This window comes from Zonotrichia albicollis, chromosome 14 (assembly GCF_047830755.1).
Source record: "Zonotrichia albicollis isolate bZonAlb1 chromosome 14, bZonAlb1.hap1, whole genome shotgun sequence".
In the NCBI taxonomy this organism is placed as follows: domain Eukaryota; kingdom Metazoa; phylum Chordata; class Aves; order Passeriformes; family Passerellidae; genus Zonotrichia; species Zonotrichia albicollis.
In genome coordinates this window covers 13,088,401-13,105,333 of record NC_133832.1, presented here as the reverse complement: position 1 = coordinate 13,105,333, position 16,933 = coordinate 13,088,401, and the positions used below count along the sequence as shown (strand labels likewise).

The following is a 16,933-nucleotide window of genomic DNA, read 5'->3' as shown; positions in this document are numbered from 1 at the left end:
CCCAGCCCTGCTTCCCCTGATCCTGTAGGCCTGTCCTTGGGGCTCTCATGGCACTGCTGGGGTTCCCAGGTGCTCTGATGGCTCCCAGCCCTCAGGGCCCCTCACTCTGCTGAGCACAGAGCACCTGAGAGCTGCATGGCACTGCCTGGGTCAGAGATGCCTCTCAGGAGTTAACCAGGAGGGATTTTCCATACCAATAACATGCCCAGGACTGAGCAGCCTGGCGGCCCTGTGTCCCTCAGCACAGGGTGACAAGCTGCCCTTGCAGTGTTTGTGCAGCAGGGTGAGGTGAGGGGCTCAGAGCTCTGGGGGCTCCCAGCTCACTGAAAGGCAGCACTGGAGGATGGCAGTGGGATGGCATTTTCTCATCCCACACCCAGAGAGAGCCTTGTGGGGCAAGAAGAGCCCAAAGAGATGCAGAACCTTTTTCAGAAAAACTGCAGGAGCCACAAACTGGCTGCTTTTCTCTGTGTCCTGTCACCAGGGTGAACAACTCGCTCAGGTGTCAGCTTTTGTCCCCAGAGTGGCTTGCCAGCCTGTGAATGAATGGAACTGCTGATTTACTCCCACACAGGAGTATGAGTTTCTGTGCCACAGAGTGTCAGTAAGCACTAATTAGCCCAGTTCATGTGCAGTGACTTTAGTCTGACACCAAGGCCCATTTCCTTTGTGCTTTATAAATCCTCCTCACATCACCAGGACTCCTGGTCAGGGCTCTTGTCATCCTGGCCCAGCCCCACAGGAATGGAGAGTCCCTGCAAGCTCTGCTCTTGTTAATAATTCCCCTTGTATCACCCCAGGTTAGAAATGCTTTTTGCTTGTCTTCATAGCTTCTATTGCAATAGAAATTCGCACATTCACTGCCCTCACCGTGGTGGAAGGAGAGGTGGAGTTGGGTTGTTGAGAGACGCTGCACACAGGGTTGGACTGCAATGAGGGAAAACTGCTCTCTCTAGGCTTGGATTCCAGGCTTTGGTTCATCTCTGCTGTGCTGGAGAAAAGGCTGGTGTGCAATCTGACATCTGGTACAGGTAGTTTCCAAACAGATCTGTGGCTTGGGTCAGGAAAGCCACAAATCTTTGGTTCTTTGCTTTTTTTTCTGGTGTCTGTTTTTGTGGACTTTAGGCTGCAGATGTAATTTTTTCTTTTTCCTTTTTTTTCCTCTGGACATCAGCATTGCCAGACGTAAAATAGTTTTTGATGAAAACATTGATTTGAGGTAGGCACGCTAAGACCAATGTCATGCTGCTGCTGGCACCTAGATTCAATTTTACTTTCTATGAAATACAGATTTCATAAAATGCTCCATGACTTCTCTGAACTGTTTCAATTATCTTAAATCAGTTTTGAAAAAATATTTCATCATCTTCAGTCAGTCAGCTTTCATGACATTTTGACCCTTAAATCCAATCTGTTGTATCCAAATCAGCTGGCACAGAACAAAAACACAATACTGGCAAATTAGCTGCCTTATAGAAGCAGTGGGCAAAATTCCTGCTTGCATTACAAATCTGGAGCAAATTTAGTGGCTTGATGCCAGATCTGAACTGAAAGCAAAAGGGGGCTGTTTATTTTGAAGCCAAATTATATATAAATGTTGTACAAATTGTGTCCTTGCAAGAACATCACTCTTTCTACAGACACAAATATTTACATGATGACTATATAGCAGAGAAACTGTGGCATTAAACTTTCAGACATTTGCACTGGAACAGCCACATAACACACTTTGATTCTAAATGATGCTGCCCTTGTAAGTCTTTGCACCTCATTGTTTTTATGGCCAACTTGTCATTTTTGTAGATAGTTATAAATATGACCATAATGTATCTACAAGGACACAGCAATTAAATATATAATTAATTTTAAGACTGTGCAGTTTAAAGTTCTGTTCAAACAGTAGGTGATGTGATATTACATTTCAATGCTGCTTTCATTAAAAACATTACAAGGAAAAAAATCACTGAAAAGCCTCTGGCTACCTATTGGGAGAGGGGGTGTGAATTTTATTGTCCATCTAATTACTTGGCTGAAGACTCTGAGATTTAAAATCCCATTTCCCACCCCAGTAGGGATGTTAGATACTGTTTTCTGGCCCAAATCCAAGCCAAAGAGTGAGCTTCTGCATACCAACAGGGCTCTGCTGCTCCAGCTGAATGTATTCTTGCTGGTTTGTCCTGGGGACGTGGTGTGGTGTTGCTTCTGAGCAATATAATGAGTGATGTCTTGCCATCCTTAGAGCCTGTGCCAGGGAGCCCTGGCAGGTGCAGACTGGTGGCCTGAGGGTCTGTAACTCCACCAAGCCATTACTGAACTTTTGTGGTCACTGGGAGCCAAAGTGAACCAGGTGTGCAAGCTCAGAGCTGGCTGTGAGCTTCTGTATTGTCCAACAAACACCAAAATCCTCTTAAAAAACTCTCTGTGATGAAAAATGCACATTGCAGGGAAAGACTCCTAAGTATTACTGTGAGGAAAAATGGTCATATTTTAAATTATATTTATTAATTGTCTGTGCAATTTTGAGCTCAAAGACAAAGTGGTAATGTGGGAAATGGGAGTGTCAGCTGTGAGTGTTACATGGGCTGCACCGCCTTGGAAATCCTTGAGCTCAGGGTGAGGCTCACATCTCACCTCTCATTGTACAGACAAATCTGTGGGATTTGCTGTGCGGAGCAGCACAAAATTCCCAGAAATACAAAACTTATTTTGCCTTTTGTGGTGTGGGCATTATGATGGAGATGTGGTCAGGTAAACTGTTGGGACCTGGAAGTTCCACCATGAGGGCTGCAGCCACCCTGGTGATTCATAAAGAGGAAAAAAAAAAATAGTGGACTAGACAACAAGGAATGAGACAATAAGTATTTTGCATTTTCCCTCCAAAGAATAGTAATTTATTGGACATTCAGAGCTCTTAATTAACTACATGAAACAAGCACTCCTTCTCCCCCTCCTCTCTTTCAACAAGGTTTCTCGAGCAAAGCAAAGGTGTGATGTTGGTCTGGTTGTCCTCAGAGATTAAGGCAAATTGTGTAAGATATATTTAAATCAATTAATCTTTTCAGATAGCTCCTAAATCATGTCATCAATCTATTTGCTTCTACAGGCATAATCCTGAACATGCAGCTGTCTTGTGCAATAAGCCAGGGAGATGCTCGGCTGCATTCAAGGGAAATAAATTTAATTATAAACACATCATGGAGTCAAACATTTCCTGAATGTGGAATTCAATGTCTTGTCAGCCTTCCAGCAGAGAACACCATCAAAATTTTATAGGGAAGTAGACTCTGTCCTGAATTTATATGTACTGGCAAGCACCTCAACCAGAAAACAATTTCCTCTTTTTTAAAAATGTTTTTTAATTTAAGGCTATTTTTGTCTTCAGTACAATTATCCACAGTGTTAGATGAAACCAAGAGTGCAGTTACAAGGTGTCAGAAAAGAAAGAAATACAAAAACCTACCTGGTCCACATGGCCACAGCATCACACCCCAGATTCTGAAGGGAGCAGAGGGGCTGGAGGTGCAGCAAAGGGTTCACAGGCTTGTGTGTGGCCACAAATTCAATATTTTGCTGTGTTTAAAACCTGGTGGCTCTTTTTGGTGCTGATTGTTGCTCAGCAGTTCTGAGCACCAAGGGACTCAGATGTGGGCTGGGGTTTCTGGGGCAGTGGGAGCAGGATGCCCCAGTAAAGCAGAGCTGGGTGTGCAGAGAGGAATGAGCGCCCTGCACAGGGGACACCAGGGGCTCCCAGGGGTGCAGGGACAGCAGACAGGGTGTCCCTGTCTCTGATACAGCCAGCAGGGCCCTGTTAATGCTGACTGAGCACATCACAGGGCATCTGGAGTGACTATAACATGAATAATCCTGCTTCTCTTCTATTTACTTGTTCCTGTAACTCAGTGTTGTCTCCTCACCTCCACTTCTTTCTGGATTCCTTCAGGAGGAATGACTGACATGGTTTTTTACTGTATGGTTTTTTTATTTATCACTACTCCAGGTTGTACTAAATATTCCATAATTTGTAATGGAATATTCTATAGCAGATGTTTTAAAGGAATTTTATGCTTGGAAAATTCTGTGAAAAAAAGGCAGAAATAAAATATCTTGAACTTAGTGATGATCCCTTCCAACAGTTTCTCACAATGTTTCAGTTAGGGAAATGTGAGATTTTATTCTTTAAAGAATTCAAAAAAGTGTGTTTTCATTGTTCCTCCAGTGTTGGAGTACAGCAGTGAGCAGCAAAGGTGAGGTGCAGCAGAACTCCTGGGTGCTCACAGAGGGTGACCAATGTGGTTTAGTGTTCTCAAAAGGAGGCAGCTGTATATTATGTATCATAAATTTGTAATGGCAGAAAACTGTTCTGTTAATAGCTTCATTTAGTTCAGAATAAATTTTTAATCTTCACTTTTTGCAGGCTTATTGTTATTAAAGCCAATGCTAGTTGGGGAGTTTCAGGGCAGATTTGGTCCCATTTGAGGAAATAACATATTTATTCACACAGCAGTTTTTCACTGGGACCAGGTTCCACCAAATATTTAATTTTTCCCATCTTCCATGGTTGGCTTTTAGGTTATTATATAGTTGCAATGTCCCTGGAGCTCTAAGCCCTGGGGCTTTTTGAACCTGAACCATAGCCCCAGCCTGAACAGTGAAGCAGCCTTCTGCTGACAGAGCAGTGTTGGGGCCATGCTGCCCTTGGCATGGATTTCATAGCTGCAATGCTAAATCAGTTTCATTTATAACCAACCCGAAGTTGTGCTGGTGTCAAGGGCTTTTGATTGCTCCTACATTGCCCCTTTCTTGTTGCCTGTGTGGGTTTATATCTGTGTGGGTTTATATCTGTGTGGGTTTATATCTGTGTGGGTTTGTGTTTTCTCTTCCTAAGCTGTTCTGCACCTCTGTCTTGTGCTGTCATCAGCCACTGAGACAGGGAAGTTCTCAGCTGAGGAGCAGCAGATCTTGCATTTCCCTCCTGCCAGGGAGATGCTCTGAAGTGGATGCTGAGGAGCTCAGTCCCAGGGCAGGGGGACACTCTGGGGTCTCTGCTGAGCTTGTCCTGCTCACAGCACCCTGAAACCACCCAGGTGTGGCTGCAGCTCCTCTCCTGCCACAGCAGCTGAGGAAAGCTGATAAGAACAAGCCCAGAAACCCAGGGGCAAAGCTCAGGGGAGGAGAAAGCCACATTTTGTCCAGTGTGTGATTCCTGCTGCGTCACCTTCCCAGACAGCCTACCAATATTTTCTTTTCGTATTACATTTTAACTTAGGTTGTGGCTGCTTTTTCTAAGTGCCCTTTAAATATGCTTAGAATGCAGAGGAAGGGTAGGAAATAGAGAGAGGTAATTACCTGTTCAGCCCTCCAGTGCAATCCCATGCATCATCTGGAAAAATCTGAATTAAAGCCAGAGGCAAGGAGAGCCAAAGCACTGCTTATTGGCTTTCCTGAATGTGTAGCATCTGTCAGGTGTAATTATTTCACCTGATATCTTGTTAATTATTTCCCCACACTTATCTGGGGTGGTGGCAGAGCAGGTGAAGGAGAGCAGAATCCCACCTGTGTGCTGCCCTCACTATGGAAGGGAGACAATCCCGAGCAGCATCAGGAGCCACTGCTTTTAAATGGCATCTTTATCTGTGTGGGTTTTGCCCCTGTCTTTGGTAACCTGAGACAACTTGCCTGCAAATTCAACTACTTCCAATTCTACCTTTTTTTTTAACACACTTGATAGCTTCCCAAGAAGACTTAAGCTTTCACCTCAATCAATATTCATGATATTTTTTACTTTTGAAAAATTTTTGTTACTCAGATTATAGTTTTTAATTTATAAGAAACTGGATATTATTAATAAAAAATAGGTGCTAAACTGGATAGCATTTGTGAAAAAAAATTGCCAAGTATTTCAGTTTAAAAGTGCTTCCAAAGCATCTCAATACAACAATCATTAAATCCATAGAAATATTATCTAGAGATTATTTTTCTATCTGCAATTAATAAAGGGAAGTAACTAATAATAGAGAGGTTATTATGTTATAATACAGAATATTTAAAAATATAAATATATATAATATGTAAATATATAATATATATTATATAAAAATAATATATATATTATATATAATATATAATATATAATATAATATATATATATATAATATATAATATATATAATTCTGTACTCTATATACTCTATCTCTATATACCCTCTATATATACTCTATATATGTATATGTTCTCTCTCTCTCTCTCTCTCTCTATATATATATATATAATACAGAATATTTTTCCAAAATCCAGGTGATGCCTTCATTGTTCTAACTGCATAAAACTAAAGAAAGAGTACATCAAGGTAGAGATGTCAGTGTTTTCTTTGATTATAATCTGTTCATCTTGAAAGCAGCAAGGATGAGCAGGTCCTGCCATGGCAAGATGTTCTACAGTCTGACACTGTAGAAATGCCCATGGCTACCTGGGGACACACATGCCTGGATATGGCCCAGAACCTGGGCACTGACCCCTGCTGCAGCCACTCTGTCCCACAGAAATCCAGGTGGTGCCATCCTCATGCACCCTCTGGTAATCTCTGGGGAGGAAAGCTGATTTATCATGAGTGATTTCAGCCTGACTGACATACAGAGGTCTCAGGCTGGCAGTGCTGAAATGCCCTGAAAATATTTGATAATTATAGATGGCAATCTCCTAACTCAAAAAGCAATGGATTTGGCACAGGAGAAATCTGTATTTGACCTTCTCCTGATAGGGACAGATATGTTTCTAAGAACTGAAAATGAGTTATTTTCCTGGGTATAATTAATTCTGGCTGGACTACAAGACCATCTACACTTGTCTTTGTAATGGAGGGCAGCTTGGTGGCAGCCAATGCTGCAGGGCAGTAGATGAAATAAAATAAAATAAAATTTGGTGGAAACTGAAGCTACTTCACACTGAAAAAGTAGTTCTTTTTCTGGGGAAAAGGAAATTAACTCTGGGACCAATTTGCAGAGCAGTTATGGTCAGGTCATTATAACTGGAAATTTTCCCAAAGATAGCCAGATTTGTCTCTCTGAAATCTGTGGTCTGGATCCCACAGCTACAGGACTTGTGGAAGAACCTTCTTTAGACAAAAATTACGTTAAAGGAGAGGCAAGAGCTGTAACAAAGAGGAGAGTGTTTTTCTGATGCTCTTTTGCAGTAGTGCAGTCCCTGAGAGCAGATCCTTTCTTGGTCCTGGGTTTATTTGGAGTGACAGGTTTTCATTACAGCTTTGTCCTTATGGATGTTGGGTGCCTCAGAGCCCTGTCTTGTGAGGCTTGGGTGTAATCTGGCAGTGCCCCGAGGCCAAACTGATTCCTGCTCCCTCTTTTTGGGCCCCTCAGAGCCAAGGGAAATCCCTTTAGGCTCCAGGTTTGGCAGCTGGGATTGCAGTGTGTGCCTGGAGCACGCACAGCACCTGGGACAGACAGTCTCGCTTCAGGACTTCATTTCTAAAGTAACTTCTCAGAGTTATTTTACAGAGCTCAGGGGGAAAGTGCAGCTTTCCAGAAGCCAGCCCTTTGTTTAGGGTCAGTCTGTGGAGTGAAATTTCAACTTCATGTGTTTGAGGACACTGGGGGTCAGAGCAGCTAATCAATGTTTAATTAGATCCAAGTGACAAATGTTCCAGTTTCAGTGGCATCTCATTTAGTTGCAGCAGCAGAATTTTCACCCCTAATTTAGAGGAAAAGGGGAGAATTTTTGTATTCAAGATTGCCTGGCTAATACACCAGAATCAGATTGTGAAGCATATTGTTATGTACTTGCTTTAATTATTGCTGATCGTTACCCTGCACACCCTGCACAGTACCACTCTCCAGTTCATCCTGGCTGTCTTGGAGAAGCAGCACCAGTTAGTGCTTTACTGGTCACTGCTGCCGCAAAAAGGAAATCTTTGGGGTACCCAGACTTGATCTTTTCAGTGTGTTCAGCAGGAAACTGTGCCACAGAGAAAATGCAAGGAGACAAAGCCATGGAGACAGAGATTGGGCTCTGGTGGAAGTAGAAATGGGAAAATGGATTTTCAAATGGTTCTCAGGCTGCTCCGTGCCCTTAGAGGAGTTAGCAGGGAATGGTGGCACACACACTGTGCCACTCCTGGTAGGGAGGGATGGAGAGAACATTACTTTGCTCTGCAAACCCATTGTCAGGTAAATCAGTGAGGTGATGCTCCCAGAATGGCAGGATGGAGAGAGAGCTCCTCTACCAAGGAGAAACAGCAGGACCTTGGCTTGCCCCAGCTGAGTGAGGTAAGTCACCCTGTGAAAGGTGTCAGGCTGTGCCTTACCAGGCCCAGGAAAAGCACCAACAGCTCTTCTGAAGCCAGAGGCAGCAAAACCACAGAGTTATCACATGGCCACAGCCACAGTCCTGCTGCACACTGAGCCATCTGCAAGAACACTGCCTGGCCAGTCTGCATGGAGAGAAGGAGGGCTGTAAATGTGCCTAAAAGACTTCCCTCCATGCAAATAGTCACCAGGAAACAGTTGGGATTTTTTTTTTCAAGAATGGATTGCAGTCTATTCACATTCTGCTGCATTGAGTTAACATGACAGATTAGCTCACAGCTATGGCTCATGGTGGGGGAAGATGTCTGGAACAGCTCACTGGGAGCAAAGTTCTCTGAAAGTCCTGCCAAAGGCCATCTTTGGCTGGCTTTTAGTGGGCTCCTCTTTGTTTGTGACATTTTAACCTAAAGACATCATCCATTGTTAAATCCTCCTCCTCCATGCTCCATCCTGGAAGTCTCATGGTGACAGAAGAGATGCAAATCAACTCCTACCTTCCCTGCAATGCATCACATGCTTATCCCTCTTCTTGCTAAGCCCTGAGTAGTCTGGAAATGCTGTTTGTGAAGGAAAGGACACTTCTGAGATGTGGCTGTACTGGTTTCAGGGCAGGGCTGTGCTCAGAGGTGATTCCCAGTGGTGCAGCAGCCATGGAGAATTATCTGCAGTAGATTTAGCACCTGATGGAAGCTGTGATTAAGCACAGCACCTGCATGTAGAGACTGCTGGGAAAGACTTCTGAAAATACCCTCCAGCAAAGGTTTTTCCACCAATGAGGCAGGAATCATTTTCTGTACTTCCCTTTAGACTGAGGCTGGCTCTGAGCAGAGGTGAGCACAGAGGGACTGAGGGAGCAGAGGCCCCAGCACCGGTGACTTCACACCCTCCTTGCATGGGGCAGTGCTGGGATTCATCCTCCTGGTGTCTTTTTCTGCTCTGTCTTAACAGCTACAGCAAATGAGGAGCTCTGCCTTCATCCCAGTGCAAAAGAGGAGGGTGGAGAGCACTGCTGTGATTGCAGCCCTGTCCACTTCTCCAGACCTCTGGAAATGGATCTTTATTAACACTATTGTCAGCTATAATGGATTCCTTCTCATCCCCATCACTAAAACAATTCTGGTGCCTGATCAGTCACATTATCGCCACTTACATTTAGAGCTAATTGATTCCCTGTGTTTATTTTCTCAGGCACAGAAAGAGCATCACTCATTGCTGAGCAGCAGCTGCCTCCACCCTCAGCCCTGCTCTTGCTCCACCTGGATGTGGTCTCTCCTCTCTTTTCCTCATCACTCAGGGGCAGATGAAGACATCCATCTCAAGAGTGATGAAACCCTGTCCTCTGCACACCCCTGAGGGGCTGCAAGAAGAGACACGGGGAGGTGACATTCTTTCTGTTCTGACACCAGGGTCCTCCAAGGGCTGTCAGTACCAGCTCAAAGAACACAGGAGGAGCAGAAATCCACCCTGGTTTGTGGGTAAGCATTAATTAGCCCATAGCAGATGCACTGACACTTTCTGTCCCTTGCTTCAAAAGTCATCATTTCCAAATGCAGGAGGAAACTGAAGACAGGTCAGAGAGGTTGCCCCCAGGCAGCCAACCTTGCAAATAGTGATTTATTTTAGCAGGAAAAAGAAGGAAGAATGGATTTTACTCTTGGATGTCTGTGTTTAAGAAGAGGATTTGATTTCCTTATATCTCTCCCTTATGTGTCTGGACTTTAAAAACACTTAAAAAAGAATAGATATCTAGAATAATAACAAAAAAGTGCCTTTCAACTTGTTTTCTATAAAAACAGGATTAGGATTCAGTGTCCTCTTTCAGCTGAAAGAGTCAAAAAGCCAGTGCCATGCCCCAGCCTCAGAGGGAAAAAGGCTGGAATCATATGCAAGTGTTTAATATTTATCAGATGATGTTTTCTTTTCTCCTTTGTTTCAAAGAATAGACACAAATAAAAGGAAAGGCACATTTCTTTTAAAATGTAAAGGACAAGATGTTGAATTTTACATTTCTGTATTAACATATGCATTGGTAATGTGTACACAAGGAGCTTCAAAACAATTATAGCATTCCAATATTAGAGATCAAAAATAAAACAAAGGAGGGGATTCAAGCATGTAATTTGTTCATTGTCCATTTATCAGCTTCAACATGAATATTTTTGTATCTGAGACCTAGACTTGGGGCTGAGTTACACCATGCAGTCATGGAGCCTTCATTTGAAAAGGGCTGTTTACATTTAAAAAACCAAACAATAACAACAGCAGCATTCTTCTAACTGATCACAGCTGAAGCAAAGCAGTTTTATTTCCAGCTAAAGAAATTTGTTAAGAGAATTAGTGGCTGGCTGAGGCATCAAGCTGTGTGTGATAATGAGATGGGTTATAAATAGTGTCATTAATTCACATGTCCTTCTAACACATGCCACTCCAGTTAGTGTTCAAATCCCAAATCCCTCAATGCAAGATGCACTGACCTCCTCATTAAGGCATCTGATGGAGAAGCCTGGTTTGCATGAGCTGCTGCCTGGTGCTCTGCATCAGGAATAATTACAGGCCAGTGTTTTGCTTAGCTAACAGGCAGAAGTATTTCTGTCACCAGAAAATAAGGCTTTCCTCATGTCTCCTGCTGCCTTTTCCAAGTGTTGGGATGTTTTATGGGGCAGCACATCTCCCTGGGCCCTGCAAGGAGAGGCTGCCCTTACACCAGTGCTGGGATGCTCCTGCATCCTCTGAAACCTCTGCTTGTCTTGCAGCATCCCTTGAAATCTTGCTGTGAGGGCCCTAGAGTTAAACACACCTTCTTTAATGCTCTGCTTACACTAGCAGCACCTTTTTTGTTCAGGGAAGAGTCTGTGCAGATGGCAGCTGGCGGTTGAGGTGCTGCAGAACAGGGGCACTGCAGACAGTTCCTGCACAATGGCCCCTGCCCTTGCAGGCAGCCTCTGAGGTTTGTCTCTTGTTGGAAAAGAAACTCTTTATGGGGAGCAGAGATGGGTTGCTTGCTATTCCTGGGGCTCTACAAAAAAAGCCCAACATCAAATCTTGCTAAGTGTGCGCCATTACCAGTGAACGGCCTTATACCAGCAGGACAGGCAAAACAGACCAGCTCAATACCAGCTCAAGAACACAGGAGTGTTTTTTCCTTTTTCCCCATTTTTCTAACATTGTTTTTTCCTTTTTCACCATTTTTCTAACAGGCCTCTGAAGAATGAACATACTTCTGGAAATTGCCTGGAGAGAGCAGTTCCTTCAACAGGTGTGGAGCTTCCAGTGAATCCACTCTGCTTCACCTCTGGGACACTCTGGGATGTCAATGCCATGTACAGCTGCCAAGGGAAACTGCTGTGGAAACCCACAAACTGCACTTTTGTTCTCTGCCAGCATCACATGCAGCCTGAGTAATATTTGTGCTGTTTCCATTTTAAGAGATTGAGTGTGTTGGGTGTTTCCAGCAGGCGGGCAAACCACGTCTCTGCAGTATCATGGCTTTTGTTGGTGACAGTTTCCATGGTGTTGGTGTTCCCTCAGTCTCAGAGTTAGCACAGTTTCATTATCTCCAAAGATGGTGTTTAAATTGCCCATCTCATTAATAAATTAGACCTTGGTAATTATGGGCTTTTCTAAATAATCTAATAAGGATGCTTCTGCTTTGATGAGGAGAGTTTAACTGTAAAAGCAAGATTTATAATGTGCTCACAGGAACTGGGATCAACAGGAATGCCTTGCCTGGAGACTGAAGGTTCTCTCTGCCCTGTGCAGTTAAAGCCCAACTTCTAGATGGGCAAAGGAGCTACTGCTTTAAATGCATTAAAGCCACCAGGTCTCTGAAACACATCAGCATTTGCTTGTGCAGAGACAGAAGCATCAAAACTGTGCTGGAAAAGCTCCCTGCCCAAGGTTTGTAGGGGATAATTCTGCTCTAAGTCTGCCTGCCAAGCCAAAATGCAGTGATGGTATCATGATACTGACTTACAAATCATGAGCTATGTAGAAAGTAATATAACCAGTGGTTTGTTTGGGTTTTGGGTTTTATTTTTTTTTCCTTTTAGGATTTAAGTGTTCAAAGTGCACGCGCTTAGGCTTTATTCTGAGCCTTTTGGAGAAGCAAAGGAGATGCTGAGATTCTCTCTGTAATCACCTGCCTCTGGGATCTGCAGCTCCATAAATGAGGTATCCAGGTATCAGCAGAGCTTTAAAACCACAGAGGTTCAGAGCTGGCTTATCCCTCTGCAGCAGGCAAAGTGTTCCCTGTGTGACAGGGAAATGCTACTGGTGCTGTGCAAGAATATTCTGTGTAATTCCCAGTGCCTGTATTCAAAAAAAGAAGCCATAAATCCATGACAGAAATGTGGGGAGCAAGGATCCAGGTGATCTCCAGGAGTAGGAAGGACTTCACTTTAAATGGAGTGAAGAAGGAACTGGGCTGTGATTTTTTGGGTATTGGAGCCAAAAGTTGATCCAAGGCTCTAAAACCAGCTTTAAATTGCAAATAATCAATGTGTGAAACATGTACAGATGCCTCATTGAGTGAAATTATGCTCTTAATCTGTGGAAACACAGCCTGGTTCTGCAATAAGATTCTGCTGGCTGGCCAGGGCTGGCTTCAATATCTGTGATGGGCTCTTGTTGGGTTTCTGCAGGGCTGGGACTAAGATGGGTCTGTGTGTTGGCTGATTTTATTCCTGGTCTGACCTCAGCCATTCCTCCATAGATTAAGTCAGACATTTATTTTTCCAGCGTTTATACCCTTAAGTCTTAGCTTTCACGTTTTCCAGATTTTGTCCTGCATTAGTCTATAACTCTGAGCTTAATATAAAGTGTTAGCAAGTTCTCTTCATAGTTTAGTTAGACATAAACCCTCCTTTTTCAGCCTGAGAACTAAGGGCAGAATTGCAGCTTCAGGCCCAGGAAGTGTAAACAGAGAATTGAGGAGAGCAATCTGGGAGAGTGGAACTTCATAACCTGGAACTGTAATTGGACAATTAACACCAATATGTAAATGGACCAAAACCTATAAAAGTGTGAAAACTTGTCACCTGGGGTTCATCTTGGGCCCACCTTGGGTAGAGCCATGGCCAGGCTCTTGCACTGCCCAAGGTGTATCCTTTAAAGGCCCTTTAATAAATCCCCCCTTCATTCCTCTAACACTGTCTGGCCTCTGTTCCAGGTGACCCCCAAGGCATCACCCTGGCCCTCAGGATTGTGCACCTTGCCTTGATGAGAGCCTCAGGCCCAAGTTCAACCTTCACATTGCTGTGAGAGTCCTGGAAGGGGCATAAAACATGTGCAGCTATTTCTGGAAGAAATTAAAAATGGCTGTTTTATATTGGTAGATGTCACACACCGACTGGCTTAGAAATATGATATTAATGCCTTAAAAAAGTGATTATCACCTTTATACTTGCTTAATAGCATAGTTTTAAAGGGAATTACCAATATCATATATTACATTCTTCCCCTACAGTAAATACTCTGTCCCTGGTGTATTTTATTATTTACTGTAAATTCATTCAAGCAGTATATTTTGCTTCCAGTAAGGTACCCTCAGTTACTTTTTCTGTCCAGGATAAATTGAGATAAATTTTGCCTGAGCCTGGATTTTGCTCATGGCATCCATCTTTGCCCGTGAAAAGTTGCAGTTGGAGTTGAACAGGAGTTGAGAAATGATAATATTGTGCTGCAGAAAGTCACAGCTCACCAGTCTGCAGCCAAGCTGCATACAGAGGCCACATTGAAGCAGCCAGGAGTTTAATAGGAATTGAGGAACACAAAGGAATGTGATGTATTCTCTAATGTTTATTCTGATAAAGCAATAAGAACATTACAAGAAAATGACAGTAGTTATTTACCATGACATAGTGAGATTACTCAGTAGCAGATCATCACCCCAGGCACCATGGCTTGTCACTAGTTTCCATTTTTGCCCTTGGAGGGTTAAGAATTTATTGCCAGAGTTATTAAAAATGTTGCTGGAGTTGTAGAAATGTTGCTAGAGTTATAGAATACTTTTTGGAGGGGGTGGAAGAGAAGGTTTCAAATAAAAGATATCTCCATCCCTTTGTTGACAATTCCATGTTCCCAAGGCTTAGCAAGTCTCATAGCTATGACCACTGTGTTGTCAAATTGGATAAAAGCCTCCAGGCTGGCACGGATTGCCTTCCTGCAGAAGTTGTGGAGTCCCTGTGAAAACTGCTTGATTGAAAGCTCTGGTTCCACAGCTCTCTCAGTGGGAATAAGACCTGGCCTTGAGGTTGGTTGTGCTTTGCAGTGGCTCTGGGGAGCCTGCCTGTGGTAATAAAACTCCATATTTCCATGCCTTTTGAGAAATCCTGCTAGCTCCCCCCCAGGTACAACATTTTAATGGATCCATCTGGACTCTGGTTTGCACTTCCAGCTCTGGAAACCCCAGGATCAGCCCATGGCACAGCCCAGTGTCTGTGTTGGGGTGGATTTTGGCAGATACCCAACCATGCAATGTCTTTTGTGGCAAATAAGAGCCATAGCTCAAACATAAAATACATATAGGTGGAAAAATAATATCAATTTTTTGTGTCCCCCAGGTTATAGGGCTGTGTGTGGCCATGGAATGGGTCATCAGCACTCAACATCCCAAACACTTTTCCTGCAGCAGTGGAAGCAGGAACAGAACTGTTCTCTCCTGCTCCCCTCTGAAGAGTCATCATCTGCTCCTCACTGACATCAAGTGTTTTATTTAAAAGTGTTTAAATATGCAAAACTCATTTCAGATTTGTATTATTAGAATTTTTAAGTGGACAAGGATGCAATATTCTCATTACAAGGGAGAAATGTCACATTTTAGCTCAAAGAGTGTTGTCAATGCCAGGTTACAAAACATAGGTGATGAAATATGCAGACTTTTAAAAAGGGCAGTGAAAGGAAGCCTGGCAGTGCTGCATGTTCTCAGAGAAGCAAATCTCTTTGTCAGCTCAAATACATATGGCAAGGGAAAGGAAACCTCTGGGAGCTTTGGCTCATCCTGTGGCAGAGAGGTTTAAAACACATCTTTGGGGATACCTCTGGGCATTGCTGGAAATCCCATTCAGACCTGACCCTTTGAAGCCAAGCAATGTGTTAAAACCTACTGAGTTTCCAGTTCCCCCTGTGAGACCTTTCAATATGTTTTGCGCTGTAAATTTCCCTGATTTTCTCATGCTGCTGATGAAAGGGCAGGTGTGTGCCAGAGGGGATGGAGCACTCGTGGAGGTGCCCGGGCTCTGCTCAGCTGTCTCCCTTGGCTCACCCTTGTAAAGCCTCTGAAGCTGATTCTGCCTGCATATGTTGCTGAGAAGAGAGGAGCAATTCCTCTGGAGATTTTAGCATTCTGTAAGTAAAATAGAATGATTTTTACATCATGAGGCTGAAACTTGAAAGCCAGTTGGGATGGATTTTGTTTAACTTCCCTATTTAAATAGCTCATGCTGTTTGAATACTTATACTTGTCTTTTTTATTATCCCACCCATGTTAGTGGTACATCTATATTTTGTATCTTTGACATAAAATAAGAAGGGGGCATGTAGGGATGCAAATAGGAATTAATCTATGTCTGATGTAGAGAGAGTTGATGTTACAGCCTGCTAGCCCAAGCAGGGCATAAAGATCTCAGGTGCCACTGGGGCACTTTTCCATTCTTGCTGCCCTTCCCACTGCTGATTTTTCCTGTCTTTAAATATGCAAAACTCATTTCAGATTTGTATTGTTAGAATTTTTTAAGTGGACAAGAATGCACACATACAGGTTGTGGTTGGTGTTTTTTGGGCTGTCAAGAGCCCTGAGCTTACCACTGCACTGTTGTTACCTTGCAATAACCCTGCACACACTGTAAGAGCTGTGAAGGGCAAGGCCACCTCTGGTACACACAAAGCCAATTAGGGCTTACAGAGCACTAAACTCAAATTTCTTCAAGCCATTTAATTTTATTGATCAGACACATTTTTATTTCCAGATTGCTTGCTCTTGGGACCCATCCAGGTTTCTCAGTGTGAAGGACTGTGTAAAATGTAACGATTCAGCACTCCCAGTGTGCCTGTCTGTGGATTTTGTTAACCTTTAAGCTACATTTAGGATGCGAGGCAGGACTTGAAGAGCACCATCATCTATGTGATGCTCATCTGAAAGGGTTCTCCAATTTGCATCTCCCTCATATCCTCCTTAAACCAAAAGACACCTGTCACCTCTCTTGGTAGAATCCTAGGGTTTTCCTGGAAGGGAGATTCCCAGCATGTCAGAGTCCAGCATTCAGCTTGTGCATGGAGTGATACTTAACCAACTCTTCTGCCAAAATTTTCTGTCCAGGATGGTAAGTTTTCTCTAGTGGCTAATGAGTCTCAAACTGACAGATGGCACTTCATGTGAGAGGCTGGAGCTCACCCTCACTTCAGAAATGCTACACAGCTAAATACTGTCACTGCTTCTTTAGCAGGGTTGGGAGTGCTGGCTCCAGGCACATACAGACCATTCCTGGAGTCTCTAGCACACAAATTTACTGCCATTTTAATGCACTTTTGCACAGGAAAAATGTATTATTTTTGCCTCAACCGAATGAGAGATTTAAAGTCCCAAGAAAGGAAATACAGTCATTCTAGATCAAGAGAGA

The 16,933-nt window shown here is 43.4% G+C and overlaps 1 long non-coding RNA gene across 1 annotated transcript in view; it reads left to right on the top strand.

Moving 5' to 3' along the window:
- The window catches only part of LOC141730858 (uncharacterized), a 49,620-nt gene extending 35,213 nt beyond the window's left edge, over positions 1–14,407 (top strand). Inside the window, exons 2-3 of the long non-coding RNA XR_012582643.1 lie at positions 9,507–9,793; positions 11,516–14,407. This is a non-coding gene — a long non-coding RNA (uncharacterized LOC141730858). The remainder of the gene's footprint in view (positions 1–9,506; positions 9,794–11,515) is intronic.
- Positions 14,408–16,933: the final 2,526 nt, after the last annotated feature.